This window comes from Balaenoptera musculus, chromosome 20, assembly GCF_009873245.2.
Source record: "Balaenoptera musculus isolate JJ_BM4_2016_0621 chromosome 20, mBalMus1.pri.v3, whole genome shotgun sequence".
Taxonomy (NCBI): Eukaryota; Metazoa; Chordata; class Mammalia; order Artiodactyla; family Balaenopteridae; genus Balaenoptera; species Balaenoptera musculus.
The window spans coordinates 31590797-31605576 of NC_045804.1; positions in this window are offsets into that span (position 1 = coordinate 31590797).

Sequence of the window (14780 nt, forward strand, 5' to 3'; positions counted from 1 at the left end):
CCTATGCCAAACAACTAGCAAGAAGGAACACAAACCCACCCATTAGCACAGAGGCTGCGTAAAATCATAATAAGGTCACAGAAACCCCAAAACACAGCACCAGATGTGGTCCTGCCCACCAGAAAGACAAGATCCAGCCTCATCCTCCAGAATACAGGCACTAGTTCCCTCCACCAGGAAGCCTACACAACCCACTGAACCAACCTTAGCTACTGGGGGCAGACACCAAAAACAACACGAACTACGAACACGCAGCCTGCGAAAAGGAGACCCCAAACACAGTAAGTTAAGCAAAATGAGAAGACAGAGAAACACACAGCAGTTGAAGGAGCAAGGTAAAAACCCACCAGACCAAACAAATGAAGAGGAAATAGGCAGTCTACCTGAAAAACAATTCAGAGTAATGATAGTAAACGTGATCCAAAATCTTGGAAATAGATAGAATGGAGAAAATATAAGAAACATTTAACAAGGACCTAGAAGAACTAAAGAGAAACAAACAATGATGAACAACACAAAAAATGAAATTAAAAATTCTGTAGAAGGAATCAAAAGCAGAATAACTGAGGCAGAAGAACGGATAAGTGACCTAGAAGATAAAAACAGTGGAAATAACTACCACAGAGCAGAATAAAGAAAAAAGAATGAAAAGATGTGAGGACAGTCTCAGAGACCACTGGGACAACATTAAACACACCAACATTCGAAATATAGGGGTCCCAGAAGAGGAAGACAAAAAGAAAGGGACTGAGAAAATATTTGAAGAAATTATAGTTGAAAACTTCACTAATATGAGAAAGAAAATAATCAAGTCCAGGAAGCACAGATTCCCATACAAGATAAATCCAAGGAGAAACATGCCAAGACATATATTAATCAAACTATCAAAAATTAAATACAAAGAAAAAATATTAAAAGCAGCAAGGGAAAAACAACAAATAACATACAAGGGAAACCCCATAAGGTTAAAAGCTGATCTTTCAGCAGAAACTCTGCAAGCCAGAAGGGAGTGGCAGGATATATTTAAAGTGATGAAAGGGAAAAACCTACAACCAAGATTACTCTACCCAGCAAGGATCTCATTCAGATTCGACAGAGAAACTCAAACCTTTACAGACAAACCAAAGATAAGAGAATTCAGCACCACTAAACCAGCTTTACAACAAATGCTAAAGGAACTTTTCTAGGCAGGAAACATCAGAGAAGGAAAAGACCTACAATAACAAACCCAAAACAATTAAGAAAATGGTAATAGGAACATACATGTCAATAACTACCTTAATTGTAAATGGATTAAATGCTCCAACCAAAAGACATAGACTGGCTGAATGGATACAAAAACAAAACCCGTATATATGCTGTCTACAAGAGACCCACTTCAGACCTAGGGAGACATACATACTGAAAGTGAGGGGATGGAAAAAGATATTCCATGCAAATGGAAATCAGAAGAAAGCTGGAGTAGCAATTCTCATATCAGACAAAATAGACTTTAAAATAAAGACTATTTCAAGAGACAAAGAAAGATCCTACATAATGATGAAGGGATCAATCCAAGAAGAAGATATAAGAACAGTAAATATTTATGCACCCAATATAGGAGCACCTCAATATATAAGGAAAATGCTAACAGCCATAAAAGGGGAAATCGACAGTAACACAATAAGAGTAGGGGACATTAACACCCCACTTTCACCAATGGACAGATCATCCAAAATGAAAATAAATAAGGGAACACAAGCTTTAAATAACACATTTAACAGGAAAGACTTTATTCATCTTTATGGGACATTCCATCCAAAAGCATAGAATACACTTTCTTCTCAAGTGCTCATGGAACATTCTCCAGGATAGATCATATCTTAGGTCACAAATCAAGCCTTGGTAAAGTTAAGAAAATTGAAATCATATCAAGTATCTTTTTCCAACCTCAACACTATGAGACTAGATATCAATAATGGGAAAAATCTGTAAAAAATACAAAGACATGGAGGCTAAACAATACGCCACTAAATAACCAAGAGATCACTGAAGAACTCAAAGAGGAAATCAAAAAATACCTAGAAACACATGACAATGAAAACACGATAACCCAAAACTGATGGGATGCAACAAAAGCAGTTTTAAGAGGGAAGTTTAGAGCAATACAATCCTACCATAAGAAACCAGAAACATCTCAAATAAACAACCTAATCTTCTCCTAAAGCACTTAGAGAAAGAAGAACAAAAGACCCCCAAAGTTAGCAGAAGGAAAGAAAACATAAAGATCAGATCAGAAATAAATGAAAAAGAAATGAAGAAAACAATAGCAAAGATCAATAAAACTAAAAGTTAGTTCTTTGAGAAGATAAACAAAATTGATAAACCACTAGCCAGACTAATCTAGAAAAAAAGGGAGAAGACTCAAATCAATAGAATTAGAAATGAAAAAAGATAAGTAACAACTGACACTGCAGAAATACAAAGGATCATGAAGGATTACTACAAGCAGCTATATGCCAATAAAATGGACAACCTTGAAGAAATGGACAAATTCTTAGAAAAGCACAACCTTCCAAGACTGAACCAGGAAGAAATAGAAAATATAAACAGACAAATCACAAGCACTGAAATTGAGACTGTGATTAATAATCTTCCAACAAACAAAAACCCAGGACCAGATGGCTTCACATGAGAATTCTATCAAACATTTAGAGAAGAGCTAACACCTATCCTTCTCAAACTTTCCAAAATATATCGGGGGGAGGAACACTCCCAAACTCATTCTATGAGGCCACCATCACCCTGATACCAAAACCAGGCAAAGATGTCACAAAGAAAGAAAACTACAGACCAATATCACTGATGAACATCGATGCAAAAATCCTCAACAAAATACTAGCAAACAGAATCCAACAGCACATTAAAAGGATCATACACCATGATCAAGTGGGGTTTATCCCAGGAATGCAAGGATTCCTCAACATATGCACATCAATCAATGTGATATACCATGTTAACAAATTGAAGGAAAAAAACCATATTTTCATCTCAATAGATGCAGAAAAAACTATCAACAAAATTCAACACCCATTTATGAAAAAAACCCTCCAGAAAGTAGGCATAGAGGGAACTTACCTCAACATAATAAAGACCATATATTACACACCCACAGCCAACATCGTCCTCAATGGTGAAAAACTGAAACTATTTCCACTAAGATCAGGAAAAAGACAAGGTTGCCTACTCTCACCACTGTTATTCAACATAGTTTTGGAAGTTTTAGCCACAGCAGTCAGAGAAGAAAAAGAAAGAAAAGGAATCCAAATCGGAAAAGAAGAAATAAAGTTGTCACTGTTTTCAGATGACATGGTATTATACATAGGGAATCCTACAGATGCTACCAGAAAACTACTAGAGCTAATCAATGAATTCGATAAAGTAGCAGGATACAAAATTAATGCACAGAAATCTCTTGCAGTCCTATACACTAATGATGAAATTTCTGAAAGAGAAATTAAGGGAACACTCCCATTTACCATTACAACAAAAAGAATAAAATACCTCGGAGTAAACCTACCTAACGAGACAAAAGACCTGTATGCAGAAAACTATAAGACACTAGTGAAAGAAATTAAAAGACGTAGAGATATACCATGTTCTTGTATTGGAAGAATCAACATTGTTCAAATGAATATTCTACCCAAAGCAATCTGCAGATTCAATGCCATCCCTATCAAAGTTCCAATGGCATTTTTCACAGAACTAGAACAAAAAATTTCACAATTTGTATGGAAACACAAAAGACCCCAAATAGCTAAAGCAATCTTGAGAAAGAAAAACGGAGCTGGAGGAATCAGGCTCCTGGACTTCAGACTATATTAAAAAACTACAGTAATCAAGACAGTATGGTACTGGCACAAAAACAGAAATATAGATCAATGGAACAGGATAGAAAGCCCAGAGATAAACCCATGCACATATGGTCACCTTATTTTTGATAAAGGAGGCGAGAATATACAATGGAGAAAAGACAGCCTCTTCAATAAATTGTTCTGGGAAAACTGGACAGCTACATGTAAAAGAATGAAATTAGAACACTCCCTAACACCATACACAAAAATAAACTCAAAATGGATTAAAGACCTAAATGTAAGGCCAGACATTAGAAAACTCTTAGAGGAAAACATAGGCAGAACACTCTATGGCATAAATCACAGCAACGTCCTTTTTGACCCAGCTCCTAGAGGAATGGAAATAAAAACAAAATAAACAAATGGGACCTAATGAAACTTAAAAGCTTTTGCACAGCAAAGGAAAACATAAACAAGATGAAAAGACAGCCCTCAGAATGGGAGAAATTATTTGCAAATGAAGCAACTGACAAAGGATTAATCTCCAAAATTTACAAGCAGCTCATGCAGCTCAATATCAAAAAAACAAACAACCCAATCCAAAAATGGGCAGAAGACCTAAAGAGACATTTCTCCAAAGAAGATATACAGTTTGCCAACAAACACATGAAAGAATGCTCAACATCACTAATCATTAGAGAAATTCAAAACAAAACTACAATGAGGTATCCCCTCACACTAGTCAGAATGGCCATCATCAAAAAATCTACAAACAATAAATGCTGGAGAGGGTGTGGAGGAAAGGGAACCCTCTTGCACTGTTGGTGGGAATGTAAATTGATACAGCGACTATGGAGAACAGTATGGAGGTTCCTTACAAAACTAAAAATAGAACAACCGTACAACCCAGCAATCCCACTACCTGACATATACCCTGAGAAAACCATAATTCAAAAAGAGTCATGTACCACAATGTTCATTGCAGCTCTATTTACAATAGCGAGGACATGGAAGCAACCTAAGTATCCATCAACAGATGAATGGATAAAGAAGACGTGGCACATGTATACAATGGAATATTAGCCATAAAAAAAACGAAATTGAGTTATTTGTAGTGAGGTGGATGGACCTAGAGTCTGTCATACAGAGTGAAGTCAGAAAAAGAAAAATAAATACCATATGCTAACACATATATACGGAATCTAAAAATAATAATAATAATAAGGTTCTGAAGAACCTAGGGGCAGGGCAGGAATAAAGGTGCAGACATAGATAATGGACTTGAGGACATGGGGAGGGGGAAGGATAAGTTGGCACGAAGTGAGAGAGTGGCATATGGACATATATACACTAACAGATGTAAAATAGATAGCTAGTTTGGAAGCAGCCACATAGCACAGGGAGATCAGCTCAGTGCTTTGTGACTACCTATAGTGGTGGGATAGGGATGGTGGAAGGGAGATGCAAGAGGGAGGAGATATGGGGATATATGTATATGTACAGCTGATTCACTTTGTTATAAAGCAGAGACTAACACACCATTGTAAAGCAATTATACTCCAATAAAGATGTAAAAAAAAAAACCTTTAAAAAAAATCTTAAAAAAAATAAAGATGTAGATTTTAAAAAAACTATTGAAATGTGCATGATTTACAATATCATGTAAGTTTCAGGTGCACAGCACAGAGATTCAGGCATATATATATAACCTATAAGGGAGAAGAATCTGTAAAAGAATATATATTGATTTGATTTGCATTTCTCTAATAATTAGTGTTGTGGAGCAGCTTTTCGTGTGCTTCTTGGCCATCTGTATGTCTTCTTTGGAGAAATGTCTATTTAGTTCTTCTGCCCATTTTTTGATTGGGTTGTTTGTTTGTTTGTTTTTGCTATTGAGCTGCATGAGCTGTGTGTATATTTTGGAAATTAATGCCTGGTCAGTCCCATCGTTTGCAAATATTTTCTCCCATTCTGTAGGCTACCTGTTTATTTTGTTTATGTTTTCCTTTGCTGTGCAAAAGCTTTTAAGTTTAATTAAGTCCCATTTGTTTATTTTTGTTTTTATTTCCATTGCTCTAGGAGATGGATGCAAAATGGTATTTCTGTGATTTATTTCAAAGGGTGTCTTACCTATGTTTTCCTCTAGTAGTTTTATAGTATCTAGTCTTACTTGTAGGTCTTTAATCCGTTTTGAATTTTTTTTTGTGTATGGTGTTAGAGAATGTTTTAATTTTATTCTTTTTCATGTAGCTGTCCAGTTTTCTGAGCACCACCTATTGAAAAGACTGTATCTTCTTCATTGTATATTTTTGCTTCTTTTGTCATAGTTAATTGACCAGTGGTCAGTGAGTTTATTTCTGGGCTTTGTATCCTCTTCCATTGATCTATATTTCTGTTTTTCTGCCAGTACCACACTGTTTAGATGACTGTAGCTTTGTAGTATAGTCTGAAGTCAGGTAGCCTGATTCTTCCAGCTCCATTTTTCTTTCTCAAGATTGCTTTGGCTATTCAGGGTCTTTTGTGTTTCCATACAAATTTAAAAAATAATTTTGTTCCCGTTCTGTGAAAGATTTGGACTTTTTATAAGATTTATTTATTGATTGATTGATTGCTATGTTGGGTCTTCGTTCTGTGCTAGGGCTTTCTGTAGTTGCAGCAAGCGGGAGCCACTCTTCATCACGGTGCACGAGCCTCTCACTATCGTGGCCTCTCTTGTTGCAGAGCACAGGCTCCAGATGCTCAGGCTCAGTAGTTGTGGCTCACGGACCTAGTTGCTCTGCAACATGTGGGATCTTCCCAGACCAGGGTGCGAACCCATGTCCCCTGCATCAGCAGGCAGATTCTCAGCCACTGTGCCACCAGGGAAGCCCCTGGACTTTTTACAAACTAGAATTTGTATGTCCAAAATATTAGACAAGAAGATGAATATTAGATTAAAAAAATTTAACTGAGACCTAGAAGATGTTTAAAAAATCAAATAAAATCATGGAACTGAGAAAATAGAACTGAAATTAACAACTCAAGATGAGATCCTAACTACAGAGTAAACACAAGTGTGGGTAGAATTAATGCATGTGAAAATAAGTCTACTGGAAATATACAGGTAGAATCATGAAGATAGCAGAAGAATGGAAAGTACAGAAGTGTCTAGAAACATATGGATCAAGATGAAAAATCAAGATAAAAAAATCTAAAATATGTGTAATTATGATACCATAAGAGTGAGAAAAGATAGTTAGGCAGAAGCAATATTTGAAGATATACTGGTGGAAAAACTTCTAAAGTTGCTGAAGGACATCAAAATTTAAGAAATGTTACAAGATTTAAGAAATGTTACAAACACTAAGCAGGAAAAAATATAAATAAAATATATTTAAATTCATCACAATATTAAATGATGAAACAAAATAAAATATTAAAAGCAGTCAAAGGGAATAAAATGATACTCTAGCTTAAAAAAAAATCCTAAGGCCTGTGGCTGACTTCTTTTCAGAAATGATGGAAGCCAGAGATAATTGAATGACATTTTCAAAATATTGTAAGAATAAAACACTGCCAGTCTAGAATTCTACACACCAAAAAATATTCTGCAGAAATGTTGACATAATAAAAACATTTTCTAAAAGCACAATCCAAGGGAATTCATCAGACACATAGTAGATATAATATTAAAAGGATATCTTTGCGTAGAGGAAAATTGACTGCAGAATAAAAAAGGAAAATGCAGAAAAGAACAAGTAGCAACAGAAAGATTAAATTTGTGTTTCAATCTAAAGGAATGTTGATTGTATAAATAATGTCATATGGAGTTTAAAATATCATTAATTAAAATAAATTACAGCATAGCACAAAAGAGAGTGAGGGTTAAAAGTTTTAATATTTTTGCATTATTTTAACGTGATAAAAATTTATATTTACATTAGACTTTAGTGAATCATGTATTCCTGTTTTATTATCAAGTATATACATTAAAGAATTTGTTAAATAATGTATAATTAACAATCTAATAGAGGGAGGAAATGGAGTAGTAATGAATGAATGGAATGAATGAAATGAAAAGATACATAGACATTTATTTAGTCCCAGATATGTCTGTAATTACTTGAAATGTAAATGGATTAAATATTCAAACAAGTGGAAAAGATTTTCAGACTAAAAAAACCCCCAACTATATGCTGCTTATAAAAGACACAGTTTAATTATAGAAAGGTTGAATGTAAAAGCCTAAATAAAGAATGATGGCATATCTATAGGAATATCATACAAACTAGACCTTAAGGCAAAATCATTGATAGAGATTTTTTCAAAGCATTTCATGGTGATAAAGAGTCAATTCACCAGAAAGAGAGCACAATCATACATTTTCATGCACTCAATAATAACACTTCAAAATTTATAAGGAAAAAAATGAGAGAAGTAGAAGGAGAAATAGACAAACCCAGCATCATAGTGGGAGACTTTAATATATCTCTTTCAGGAGGTGAAAAACAAGCAGACCCCTTTAGTAATAATATATATCTGCACTATACAATTAGGAAATTTAGTGCCAGATTTGATTGTGTTTGGTTGTGCTTTAGAGACAGCATATAAGAAGTCCAGCTCTACTTGCGCACTCTCTCTCTCTCTCTCCACCCACTCTGTCTCTCCGTGATTTTACTGAAATCTCTTTGGTCCCATTGGAGAGAGTAATACATCCGGAAACATAAAAACATTTTTATTCTCCTCCAAATGAAGGCAAGCAGGCCACTGCGTTTCTAGGGAAGGGGTTCTCCTTAACATTCTAGAAGGCTAAATAGAAACCAAGTGCTTGGATTCTTTTTCAAAAGGCCATTAACTTCTTTATAATAGACCACTGAGTTCTATTATTAGAAAACAGAAGAACAATGAGAGCTTTTGCATTCAGAAAGGCAAGTGAGAAAGAAGAAAGAAGGGACCGGAACTCAAACATCTGGATACCTGGGTGCCATACCTGAGAGGGACCCCCAAAGGAGAGTGCAGAGGTAGTACACCAGGAGAAGGATATTATCACAGGGTTATGCTGGAACTACTGGTTCATTCTGGCTCCCAAGGGCCTTTTGTGTGCATCTCTTCTTGACTCTAAGTAACATCATATTAGTAGCTTAAAATCACCTGTGGTAGGAATATTCACACCACAGAAATGGCAAATGTTAAAAATCAGAACTTTTTTTGAGGGAAGCTATTTTATAGACACTTACCACTATACCACTACCTGAGGACTACTGTCTGATACCCAGGGACTACACAGGACCAGGAAAAGGACTCCATCCTCTCGGTCACATGACTATTTGCCAGGGTAAGTCGCCTATTGGAAACACAACCCACTGGGGGACATGACTCCATTACTGGAATTCAGCCACTACTTTGTTTACTTATTGTGTAATTGGAAACATCATTCTACCTGTGCCCACAGTGGATCCCAGTCTATTATTCTGTCTGCAAAAGGGTAGGAAACAACACCCAACCCTATGGAGATAAATCCCTTCAGTACTTGAAAATTCTTTCATGTCTCAACTGGAGCTCTGTACACCTACTGAGGGCAGTGGGGATTAAGAAATCAAGGCTCCTACCTAAACCTGAGGACAGACAGGAACCTGTGAAGATACTCTGACTTTTGGATGGGAGTGTGGATATCACTACTACAGTCTTTGTGTTTGTGGAAGTAATATCAAAGAGTCTATTCCCTTTCATATATTTAAAGGCACAGGAAAATGTTGTCAGGTTCATCATAAAAAATAGGTTTGTGAAAGAGACAGGGATTCCCCAACTGAGTCCTGGGAAGTAGTGACCTTCTATATTCCTAAGTTCCACACAGGTCATGGATGAATGTTAATCTGTTAATGACTCAGGAGGCATTTGGTGCACTTTCCCCTGTATTCAAAATGAAATTTACATACATGTACAGGAAAGCAAGGCATAGTAGAACATGTGAAGAATAGCCATGAGAGGAACAGTGATTCTGATGGCAGAAGTCCCTTCTTTATTTCCAGGACTTTTCTTTGATGAAGGAGTTAGTTTATAATGGAGTCTACAAAAGTGATCCAGGAAAAATAGTCTAATCCTTAGGACAATAAAATCATGCTGATGGGTTATGGTGGTTTTTTTATCATCAGTGTCATCACCATGACTGCTATTTGGAAACCACTGGGTTTATAACAGCTGTGTTCATGAAGGGCTGAGCTCTCACTGTTCATTGAACTAATACAACTCAAGAGATTTCTACTGGCAGAAACTAGTCATCAGCATTCTGGGGTGCCCTAGTCTCTCCATTCCTTTCTCACTAGGGGCCTGAGAAGACTGATATAAGTATCAGAACCGTACCTACAATTTTGGTTGAAGATGGAGTCTCTTCTTTTCCTTCCCATCTTCTCTGGGCATAAAGGATTCTTCCTTGGATCCTTACTGTCTTTCTCTTTGTAAGCTTAAGAGAACCCTATCTTGTACAAGATAGTAAATCTCTGACTGATACCCCATCCATGTTGATAAAATGTACTGTAGGAGATTTGACTGTCCTTGTTGTTAAACCACCTGCATGAAGCCAGTGATTGACTGAGCAATAAGCATACAGCTGAATTTTATAAAAGCAAATAGCCCAGCCTGGAGAGATTGGTGAAACGTACTTGCTTTTTCACTTTAAATCACCTCCCACCATTCTCAGGAGTTAAGAACCTGGAGTAGATGAGAGTCAAGACAATTGTGACATGCACAGCAATTACGTTGGATTCAATTTATTCCATTTGAAAATTCTATTTTTCAACCCCCTCTGAGTAAAATAAATTCCAACATTTTTAAGCTATTTATAACATATTCTTTTTTTTATCAAGAATCATTTTTATATCCCTTATTTATTATAACCTCTTAAAATGCTAAGAGGAAATAAAGTAGATATTAGTGATAATGATAATTACAGTGTTGATGAGAGTATTGGTTTTAATAATGATGATGACACTTCCTAAGTTCTAGGTCTTGTGATAGTTTCTTGACATATATCATTTAATATTTCCAACAGCCTTATGAGGAAGAGAACTAAAACCTAGATATGTGAGGATTTGTCTAATGTCATGCAGCCCATAAGTACTAGAACGCATTTTGGAATCAAAGTCTTTTGTCTTCTGGCTCAGGCTCTTTCATGTACTCATGTATTTATTGCCAAATCTGATGCATAAAATGCCCTTCCTTCTCCTTAGGTGAAGCACCTCACCTCTCTCAGAACTTGGATTAACCTTACATCCTCTGAGAAGCATTCCCTACTTTTTATCAACCATGTAGTTTTAGGAAAAACTGTTTAACATGAATTTACTCATCCATAAAAAGCAGGTAAAAGTACTTGTCTCAAGAGTTGCTGCAAAAATCAAATGAGTCAACTTAGAAAAGTCTGGCCACTAGCACACACCCTCCAGATTGTGGTTTATTTTTCTATATTGGCTACTAGAATTTTATGCTTTATCCTAATCATGAAGAGTGCAAGTGACAAAAAGAGAGTCATGTTAACCCAAGGCTCACAGAATTTGGATGTCAGCACATTATTCCAGATCACTCATATTAGCCAATAAGTTGTAATCTTTTCTTTCTGTACAGAGCTCTTAACAGCATTGCACTGGACCTTGGTCCTGCTACCACTAATGGAGAATAAAATGTCCTAAAGGAAGATGTCCAAAGAGAAGGGGAAAAGAGAGAACTCTGAGAGGTCAGTAGTAGAATGAGCCAAAACTTGCACTTCTTCAGAGAACAACTTCTTTCCTCAGATCATTTAATGTATGGCTTCTAAGAGGTTTGCCTAATAGACTTGAGCCAATGCCATATCAGGCACCTGCTGCAACACACTTCCCATCAATACCTGGTGAGGCAGTGGTGTCCAAGAAATATCGAGTCAGGTCAAAAGGAGCAACAACCCAGCCAACCCTGAACGCCACATCACTAGTTTCCTCCAACACTGGCTTAAAAAGACATGTTTGGTAAAAGACTGCTAAATAATACTTTACTTTTTTCTTCTCTGTTTCCAAATGAGAAACTGCAATTTGATATGAAAAAAAAAAAATTAGGGTTTCGTCTTACAGTCCTCAAAATAGTGGTTGTCCTTTTCATTTTCTCTTCTCCCATAAAAGAGTCATCTTTTCCCTTAAAACAAGCAAAAACTCTTCGTAAGTTGAAACTGAGTTCAGTCTCATTTTTCTTTTATTTTGAAAGGTTCTCTAGGCATTATTTTACATCTGTTATCTGTTGGCACTATGGCACCCCTTAGGGTAAGCAGGGCTAGTTTCACCATCTTTATTATATAGATCGGGAAGGAAGCTTGGAAAATTTTGTGACACACCCGGATGTCTCAGGTCGTAAGTTGTGGGACCAGGACTAGAGCCTCCAAGGTCTGACTCTGCTTTCCAAGATCGGAGACCCACAGAGTGTTTCTATATAAACCTTTGCTGTTATTGTTCTTGCTGTGTTGTATGTGTGCGCTGTGTATGTGTATGTGTCCTCCATACATACCAAGTATAGAGATCCACTATGCTGAGTCATAAAAAAAGTGAAACCCAAAACAATGAAACTGCTATTACCTAGAAATTTACCTTCTGGTTGGCCTGTAAGTGACACTACCCTGAACAGAGAGCAAAGTCATTGTAACTAAGTGCTGGGAAGACTGAGAAAACCAGTGTTAGAAGCTGCATGAGAGTCATCAGAGAAGATTTCTGGGAATAGATCAGGATCCACCTTTCTGTGAAATCCAGGGCCCTGGTTTTCCCAGCTGCTGACACAACCAGGGGTGGGGGGACTGTCCCCCTGAGTGGTCTGTGCTTTTAGGAAGTTCCTTTATTGAGTGCGACTCTGAGGAGCTTTTATTACCTGCCACTGCCTTGATCACAGGAGTGAACTAGATCTACTCATTGCCCTTAAAACATGGCAGGCCAGGACTGCTTACCCTTGTCCTACTTATGAGACTTGTAGGGGCTCCCTGTGGATGTAATATTTGAAAAAGGTTTCTAGGGAGTTGGATCAAACTTCTCGGATTCCCCAGGAGTCAATTAGAGGAAACCATAGTGTAGAGAGAAATTGGTATCAAAAACCTAAAGACTGAATCATGTGTTGATCTTATGGGGCAAGACTAGGATAAAATAATAGCTAGGCCATGTGAGCTGGTGTCGGAGACATCAGGAGAATGAAAACAAGGATTGATGCATGCAGCAGCAGAAAACAGGTGGTTTAAGCAAACACTAAAACCTTAGATTTGTGTGTGTGTGTGTGCGTGCATGCGTGTGTGTGTATGTAGTTACGACAAGGCTGCCAGAGTTCATCAGGGCAGGCTGGACAGTTTTTACCAAGTTTTTCACCTTTCTTTCCCTGCTATTCTTTACTACAGCTCCTAAATTTCCTGCAGGGCTTAGCTCTAATTATTTTCTCCTTCAGAGAATTATTCTGAGCCACCCAGATTATAGGGATCTTGCTCAGTTGTCATGTATTCCAAACAGCTCTGTATCTTCAGTTTATTTGTTATATACAAAGTCTTTTCTCCTAAAAGAATATGAGCTTATTAGAGTAGAGGTGTGAATGTGATGCCTTTTGAAAATCCCAAACCCCTTAGTACCATAATCATTTTCATTATAGCAAACACACATTTGGGTCTTACATGTGCCATGGTCTCCTCCAAGCGCTTTTCACACATCTCATTTAGTCCTGATAACAACAACCTATGCAGTACTTCCTATCATTAATATTTTATGCAAGTGGAAACTGAGTCCTAGAGAGTTTTAAGCGATATTCCCAAGGTCTCCTTGCTTAAACCAATGAGATGTTAGCTTCTGAGTTCTCCCCAGGTCCTGAACAATTTCTCCCAGGTGTTTTTGCCTCTCTCAGGTGCCAAGGAAGTAGGTATAATGTGCAATCTGAATACAGCACCTGGATGGTGAGGGTTGCTTGTCTGATGATTCACATCTTTAAATAAAATAATAAAGCCCTTTCCTGGACAACTTCACTGCCCCAGTCAAACTGGGATGTGCCCACTGCAGTTCTAAAATACACTTGGGTGATACTCCAGCTTGACTAGCATAATTTGCACATTCTTTGGGAAGTTCTGCATGGTGGCCTTGTGAACACAGTCCTTGTTCCGCACCTGCCAAAAGCTGGCTACTGCTTTGGCTTCCTCTCTGGCTGCTCGTTGCTGGAAGCAGATAGGGGAGGGTGGGATGCCTTCTCCTTTAGTTACAAATCTAAACTAAAAAGAGACAAACTGGGTGAGTGGCCCAAACCGAAGTCTTGATTCAACCATTATTTACTGAGCACTTAGTATATATCAGACATTTCCCTGTATCTTATTACAGTGGAGCATCCCAGGGGCCCTGTCGGGTGAGTGTCACGATCCATGCTTTACAGATGGGTCAGTAGATTCAGATGTGCTAAGTACTTGTCAAAGTCATTCAGCTACTAGAATGGAAGGGATCCAATTCCGAGTTCCCTGCTCTTGCTGCTACCTCAGGGTGCTTTTAGCTCACTTTTCAGTGAATAAAGTGAAGAGTGGAGGGGAAATATAACAAACATGAGGATCATAATAACAAACATCACTGCTAACATTTATTGAGTTCTCACCATGTTCTGGGCACCATGGGAACACTTTACAAGCATCATTTCATTTCATCCTCACAACAACCATGTGAAGTAGGCTCCAGTACTTCCCTCATGTTACAAAGAAGGAAAACGATGCTCAGGGATGTTGTCATTAGACCAACATAAAAAACGATAGCACCAAGATTTGAGTCCAGGCATTTTGTCACTATAGCTTGTTGTGACAGCTATACATAAACATACAACATGTGGGTTCTGAACTGGATTCTTCCCCTGCCCTGGATCTTGAGGGTGAGCATCAAGAAAGGGGTGAGACAAGCAATTTCAGAAAATAGGTCATACTGCCAACATTGCCAACAGAACGCATTCAACCAAAGT